The sequence below is a fragment of the Anomaloglossus baeobatrachus genome, chromosome 4, assembly GCF_048569485.1.
Source record: "Anomaloglossus baeobatrachus isolate aAnoBae1 chromosome 4, aAnoBae1.hap1, whole genome shotgun sequence".
Taxonomy (NCBI): Eukaryota; Metazoa; Chordata; class Amphibia; order Anura; family Aromobatidae; genus Anomaloglossus; species Anomaloglossus baeobatrachus.
This window is the reverse complement of record NC_134356.1, coordinates 706,436,869-706,445,685: the sequence shown is the minus strand read 5'-3', so window position 1 is coordinate 706,445,685 and position 8,817 is coordinate 706,436,869.

The window sequence follows — 8,817 nt, the reverse complement described above, 5'->3', positions numbered from 1 at the left end:
GATATTGGGGTTATTGTGGTGATATCAGGGTTATTGAGGTGATATCGGGGTTATTGAGGTGATATCGGTGTTATTGAGGTGATATCGGTGTTATTGAGGTGATATCGGGGTTATTGTGGTGATATCGGTGTTATTGAGGTGATATCGGGGTTATTGAGGTGATATCGGGGTTATTGTGGTGATATCGGGGTTATTGTGGTGATATCGGGGTTATTGTGGTGATATCGGGGTTATTGAGGTGATATCGGGGTTGTTGTAGTGATATTGGGGTTATTGTAGTGATATTGGGGTTATTGTAGTGATATCGGGGTTATTGTAGTGATATCGGGGTTATTGAGGTGATATCGGTGTTATTGTGGTGATATCGGGGTTATTGTAGTTATATCGGGGTTATTGAGGTGATATCGGTGTTATTGTGGTGATATCGGGGTTATTGTAGTTATATCGGGGTTATTGAGGTGATATCGGTGTTATTGTGGTGATATCGGGGTTATTGTAGTGATATCGGTGTTATTGAGGTGATATCGGGGTTATTGAGGTGATATCGGTGTTATTGTGGTGATATCGGGGTTATTGTGGTGATATCGGGGTTATTGTGGTGATATCGGGGTTATTGTAGTGATATCGGTGTTATTGAGGTGATATCGGTGTTATTGAGGTGATATCGGTGTTATTGTAGTGATATCGGTGTTATTGAGGTGATATCGGGGTTAATGAGGTGATATCGGTGTTATTGTGGTGATATCGGGGTTATTGTGGTGATATCGGGGTTATTGAGGTGATATCGGTGTTATTGTGGTGATATCGGGGTTATTGTGGTGATATCGGGGTTATTGTGGTGATATCGGGGTTATTGTAGGGATATCGGGGTTATTGAGGTGATATCGGGGTTGTTGTAGTGATATTGGGGTTATCGTAGTGATATTGGGGTTATTGTAGTGATATCGGGGTTATTGTAGTGATATCGGGGTTATTGAGGTGATATCGGTGTTATTGTGGTGATATCGGGGTTATTGAGGTGATATCGGTGTTATTGTGGTGATATCGGGGTTATTGAGGTGATATCGGGGTTGTTGTAGTGATATTGGGGTTATTGTAGTGATATCGGGGTTATTGTAGTGATATCGGGGTTATTGAGGTGATATCGGTGTTATTGTGGTGATATCGGGGTTATTGTAGTTATATCGGGGTTATTGAGGTGATATCGGGGTTATTGAGGTGATATCGGGGTTATTGAGGTGATATCGGTGTTATTGTAGTGATATCGGTGTTATTGTGGTGATATCGGGGTTATTGAGGTGATATCGGTGTTATTGTGGTGATATCGGGGTTATTGTGGTGATATCGGGGTTATTGAGGTGATATCGGTGTTATTGTGGTGATATCGGGGTTATTGAGGTGATATCAGTGTTATTGTGGTGATATCGGGGTTATTGAGGTGATATCGGGGTTATTGTAGTGATATCGGTGTTATTGTAGTGATATTGGTGTTATTGTAGTGATATCGGGGTTATTGTGGTGATATCGGGGTTATTGAGGTGATATCGGGGTTATTGTGGTGATATCAGGGTTATTGTAGTGATATCGGGGTTATTGTGGTGATATCGGGGTTATTGAGGTGATATCGGTGTTATTGAGGTGATATCGGGGTTATTGAGGTGATATCGGTGTTATTGTGGTGATATCGGTGTTATTGAGGTGATATCGGGGTTATTGAGGTGATATCGGGGTTATGGTGGTGATATCGGTGTTATTGTGGTGATATCGGGGTTATTGTAGTGATATCGGGGTTATTGTGGTGATATCGGGGTTATTGTGGTGATATCGGGGTTATTGTAGTGATATCGGTGTTATTGTAGTGATATCGGGGTTATTGTGGTGATATCGGGGTTATTGTGGTGATATCGGGGTTATTGTGGTGATATCGGGGTTATTGAGGTGATATCGGGGTTATTGTGGTGATATCGGGGTTATTGAGGTGAAATCGGTGTTATTGTGGTGATATCAGGGTTATTGAGGTGATATTGGGGTTATTGTAGTGATATCGGGGTTATTGAGGTGATATCGGGGTTATTGTGGTGATATCGGGGTTATTGAGGTGAAATCGGTGTTATTGTGGTGATATCAGGGTTATTGAGGTGATATTGGGGTTATTGTAGTGATATCGGGGTTATTGAGGTGATATCGGGGTTATTGTGGTGATATCGGGGTTATTGAGGTGATATCGGTGTTATTGTGGTGATATCGGGGTTATTGAGGTGATATCGGGGTTATTGTGGTGATATCGGGGTTATTGAGGTGATATCGGGGTTATTGTAGTGATATCGGTGTTATTGTGGTGATATCGGGGTTGTTGTAGTGATATCGGTGTTATTGAGGTGATATCGGGGTTATTGTGGTGATATCGGTGTTATTGTGGTGATATCGGGGTTATTGTGGTGATATCGGGGTTATTGTAGTGATATCGGTGTTATTGTGGTGATATCGGGGTTATTGAGGTGATATCGGGGTTATTGTAGTGATATCGGGGTTATTGAGGTGATATCGGGGTTATTGTGGTGATATCGGTGTTATTGTGGTGATATCGGGGTTATTGAGGTGATATCGGGGTTATTGTGGTGATATCGGGGTTATTGTAGTGATATCGGGGTTATTGTGGTGATATCGGGGTTATTGTAGTGATATCGGGGTTATTGTAGTGATGTCGGTGTTATTGAGGTGATATCGGGGTTATTGTGGTGATATCGGGGTTATTGAGGTGATATCGGGGTTATTGAGGTGATATCGGTGTTATTGAGGTGATATCGGTGTTATTGTGGTGATATCGGGGTTATTGTAGTGATATCGGGGTTATTGTGGTGATATCGGGGTTATTGAGGTGATATCGGTGTTATTGAGGTGATATCGGTGTTATTGTGGTGATATCGGGGTTATTGAGGTGATATCGGTGTTATTGTGGTGATATCGGTGTTATTGAGGTGATATCGGGGTTATTTTGGTGATATCGGGGTTATTGAGGTGATATCGGTGTTATTGAGGTGATATCGGGGTTATTGAGGTGATATCGGGGTTATTGTAGTGATATCGGTGTTATTGTAGTGATATCAGTGTTATTGTGGTGATATTGGGGTTATTGAGGTGATATCGGGGTTATTGAGGTGATATCGGTGTTATTGTGGTGATATCGGGGTTATTGAGGTGATATCGGTGTTATTGAGGTGATATCGGGGTTATTGAGGTGATATCGGTGTTATTGAGGTGATATCGGTGTTATTGTAGTGATATCGGGGTTATTGAGGTGATATCGGGGTTATTGTGGTGATATCGGGGTTATTGTGGTGATATCGGGGTTATTGAGGTGATATCGGGGTTATTGAGGTGATATCGGGGTTATTGTAGTGATATCGGGGTTATTGTAGTGATATCGGTGTTATTGAGGTGATATCGGGGTTATTGAGGTGATATCGGTGTTATTGTGGTGATATCGGGGTTATTGTGGTGATATCGGGGTTATTGTGGTGATATCGGGGTTATTGAGGTGATATCGGGGTTATTGAGGTGATATCGGGGTTATTGTAGTGATATCGGGGTTATTGAGGTGATATCGGGGTTATTGTGGTGATATCGGGGTTATTGAGGTGATATCGGGGTTATTGAGGTGATATCGGGGTTATTGAGGTGATATCGGGGTTATTGAGGTGATATCGGGGTTATTGTGGTGATATCGGGGTTATTGTGGTGATATCGGTGTTATTGAGGTGATATCGGGGTTATTGAGGTGATATCGGGGTTATTGTGGTGATATCGGGGTTATTGTGGTGATATCGGGGTTATTGAGGTGATATCGGGGTTATTGAGGTGATATCGGGGTTATTGAGGTGATATCGGGGTTATTGTGGTGATATCGGGGTTATTGTGGTGATATCGGGGTTATTGAGGTGATATCGGGGTTATTGTGGTGATATCGGGGTTATTGAGGTGATATCGGGGTTATTGAGGTGATATCGGGGTTATTGAGGTGATATCGGGGTTATTGTGGTGATATCGGGGTTATTGTGGTGATATCGGGGTTATTGAGGTGATATCGGGGTTATTGTGGTGATATCGGGGTTATTGAGGTGATATCGGGGTTATTGAGGTGATATCGGGGTTATTGAGGTGATATCGGGGTTATTGAGGTGATATCGGGGTTATTGTGGTGATATCGGGGTTATTGAGGTGATATCGGGGTTATTGAGGTGATATCGGGGTTATTGAGGTGATATCGGGGTTATTGTGGTGATATCGGGGTTATTGAGGTGATATCGGGGTTATTGTGCTGATATCGGTGTTATTGAGGTGATATCGGGGTTATTGTGGTGATATCGGGGTTATTGTGGTGATATCGGGGTTATTGTGCTGATATCGGTGTTATTGTGGTGATATCGGGGTTATTGAGGTGATATCGGGGTTATTGTGGTGATATCGGGGTTATTGTGCTGATATCGGTGTTATTGTAGTGATATCGGTGTTATTGTGGTGATATCGGGGTTATTGAGGTGATATCGGGGTTATTGTGGTGATATCGGGGTTATTGTGGTGATATCGGGGTTTATTGAGGTGATATCGGGGTTATTGTGGTGATATCGGGGTTATTGAGGTGATATCGGGGTTATTGAGGTGATATCGGGGTTATTGAGGTGATATCGGGGTTATTGAGGTGATATCGGGGTTATTGTGGTGATATCGGGGTTATTGAGGTGATATCGGGGTTATTGAGGTGATATCGGGGTTATTGAGGTGATATCGGGGTTATTGAGGTGATATCGGGGTTATTGTGGTGATATCGGGGTTATTGAGGTGATATCGGGGTTATTGTGCTGATATCGGTGTTATTGTGGTGATATCGGTGTTATTGTGCTGATATCGGTGTTATTGAGGTGATATCGGGGTTATTGTGGTGATATCGGGGTTATTGAGGTGATATCGGTGTTATTGAGGTGATATCGGTGTTATTGAGGTGATATCGGTGTTATTGAGGTGATATCGGTGTTATTGTGGTGATATCGGGGTTATTGAGGTGATATCGGGGTTATTGTGGTGATATCGGGTTATTGTGGTGATATCGGTGTTATTGAGGTGATATCGGGGTTATTGAGGTGATATCGGGGTTATTGTGGTGATATCGGGGTTATTGAGGTGATATCGGGTGTATTGTGGTGATATCGGGTTATTGAGGTGATATCGGGGTTATTGTGGTGATATCGGGGTTATTGTGGTGATATCGGGGTTATTGAGGTGATATCGGGGTTATTGAGGGTGATATCGGGGTTATTGAGGTGATATCGGGGTTATTGTGGTGATATCGGGGTTATTGTGGTGATATCGGGGTTATTGAGGTGATATCGGGGTTATTGTGGTGATATCGGGGTTATTGAGGTGATATCGGGGTTATTGAGGTGATATCGGGGTTATTGAGGTGATATCGGGGTTATTGAGGTGATATCGGGGTTATTGTGGTGATATCGGGGTTATTGTGGTGATATCGGGGTTATTGAGGTGATATCGGGTTATTGAGGTGATATCGGGGTTATTGAGGTGATATCGGGGTTATTGAGGTGATATCGGGGTTATTGTGGTGATATCGGGGTTATTGTGGTGATATCGGGGTTATTGAGGTGATATCGGGGTTATTGTGGTGATATCGGGGTTATTGAGTGTGATATCGGGGTTATTGAGGTGATATCGGGGTTATTGAGGTGATATCGGGGTTATTGAGGTGATATCGGGGTTATTGTGGTGATATCGGGGTTATTGAGGTGATATCGGGGTTATTGTGGTGATATCGGGGTTATTGAGGTGATATCGGGTTATTGAGGTGATATCGGTGTTATTGAGGTGATATCGGGGTTATTGAGGTGATATCGGGGTTATTGTGGTGATATCGGGGTTATTGAGGTGATATCGGGGTTATTGGGTGATATCGGGGTTATTGAGGTGATATCGGGGTTATTGTGGTGATATCGGGGTTATTGAGGTGATATCGGGGTTATTGAGGTGATATCGGGGTTATTGAGGTGATATCGGGGTTATTGAGGTGATATCGGGGTTATTGAGGTGATATCGGGGTTATTGAGGTGATATCGGGGTTATTGTGGTGATATCGGGGTTATTGAGGTGATATCGGGGTTATTGAGGTGATATCGGGGGTTATTGTGGTGATATCGGGGTTATTAGGTGATATCGGGGTTATTGAGGTGATATCGGGGTTATTGTGGTGATATCGGGGTTATTGTGGTGATATCGGGGTTATTGTGGTGATATCGGGGTTATTGTGGTGATATCGGGGTTATTGAGGTGATATCGGGGTTATTGTGGTGATATCGGGGTTATTGTAGGGATATCGGGGTTATTGAGGTGATATCGGGGTTATTGAGGTGATATCGGGGTTATTGAGGTGATATCGGGGTTATTGAGGTGATATCGGGGTTATTGTGGTGATATCGGGGTTATTGAGGTGATATCGGGGTTATTGAGGTGATATCGGGGTTATTGTGGTGATATCGGGGTTATTGTAGGGATATCGGGGTTATTGAGGTGATATCGGGTTATGAGGTGATATCGGGGTTATTGTGGTGATATCGGGGTTATTGTGGTGATATCGGGGTTATTGTGGTGATATCGGGGTTATTGAGGTGATATCGGGTGGGGGGTTATTGTGGTCGATATCGGGGTTATTGTAGGGATATCGGGTTATTGAGGTGATATCGGGGTTATTGAGGTGATATCGGGGTTATTGAGGTGATATCGGGGTTATTGAGGTGATATCGGGGTTATTGTGGTGATATCGGGGTTATTGAGGTGATATCGGGGTTATTGAGGTGATATCTGGGTTATTGTGGTGATATCGGGGTTATTGTAGGGATATCGGGGTTATTGAGGTGATATCGGGGTTATTGAGGTGATATCGGGGTTATTGAGGTGATATCGGGGTTATTGAGGTGATATCGGGGTTATTGAGGTGATATCGGGGTTATTGTGGTGATATCGGGGTTATTGAGGTGATATCGGGGTTATTGAGGTGATATCGGGGTTATTGTAGGGATATCGGGGTTATTGAGGTGATATCGGGGTTATTGAGGTGATATCGGGGTTATTGAGGTGATATCGGGGTTATTGAGGTGATATCGGGGTTATTGTGGTGATATCGGGGTTATTGTGGTGATATCGGGGTTATTGTGGTGATATCGGGGTTATTGAGGTGATATCGGGGTTATTGTGGTGATATCGGGGTTATTGTAGGGATATCGGGGTTATTGAGGTGATATCGGGGTTATTGAGGTGATATCGGGGTTATTGAGGTGATATCGGGGTTATTGAGGTGATATCGGGGTTATTGTGGTGATATCGGGGTTATTGAGGTGATATCGGGGTTATTGAGGTGATATCGGGGTTATTGTGGTGATATCGGGGTTATTGTAGGGATATCGGGGTTATTGAGGTGATATCGGGGTTATTGAGGTGATATCGGGGTTATTGAGGTGATATCGGGGTTATTGAGGTGATATCGGGGTTATTGTGGTGATATCGGGGTTATTGAGGTGATATCGGGGTTATTGAGGTGATATCGGGGTTATTGTGGTGATATCGGGGTTATTGTGGTGATATCGGGGTTATTGAGGTGATATCGGTGTTATTGAGGTGATATCGGGGTTATTGAGGTGATATCGGGGTTATTGTGGTGATATCGGTGTTATTGAGGTGATATCGGGGTTATTGTAGTGATATCGGTGTTATTGTGGTGATATCGGGGTTATTGAGGTGATATCGGGGTTATTGAGGTGATATCGGGGTTATTGTGGTGATATCGGGGTTATTGAGGTGATATCGGGGTTATTGTGGTGATATCGGTGTTATTGAGGTGATATCGGGGTTATTGTGGTGATATCGGTGTTATTGTGGTGATATCGGGGTTATTGTGGTGATATCGGTGTTATTGTGGTGATATCGGGGTTATTGTAGTGATATCGGGGTTATTGAGGTGATATCGGGGTTATTGTAGTGATATCGGTGTTATTGAGGTGATATCGGGGTTATTGTGCTGATATCGGTGTTATTGAGGTGATATCGGTGTTATTGAGGTGATATCGGGGTTATTGTGGTGATATCGGGGTTATTGTGGTGATATCGGGGTTATTGTGGTGATATCGGGGTTATTGTGGTGATATCGGGGTTATTGAGGTGATATCGGGGTTATTGTGGTGATATCGGGGTTATTGTGGTGATATCGGGGTTATTGAGGTGATATCGGGGTTATTGTGGTGATATCGGGGTTATTGTGGTGATATCGGGGTTATTGTGGTGATATCGGTGTTATTGAGGTGATATCGGTGTTATTGTGGTGATATCGGGGTTATTGTGGTGATATCGGGGTTATTGTGGTGATATCGGGGTTATTGAGGTGATATCGGGGTTATTGTGGTGATATCGGGGTTATTGTGGTGATATCGGGGTTATTGAGGTGATATCGGGGTTATTGAGGTGATATCGGGGTTATTGAGGTGATATCGGTGATATTGAGGTGATATCGGGGTTATTGAGGTGATATCGGGGTTATTGAGGTGATATCGGGGTTATTGAGGTGATATCGGGGTTATTGTGGTGATATCGGTGTTATTGAGGTGATATCGGGGTTATTGAGGTGATATCGGGGTTATTGTGGTGATATCGGGGTTATTGTGGTGATATCGGTGTTATTGTAGTGATATCGGGGTTATTGAGGTGATATCGGGGTTGTTGAGGTGATATCGGTGTTATTGAGGTGATATCGGTGTTATT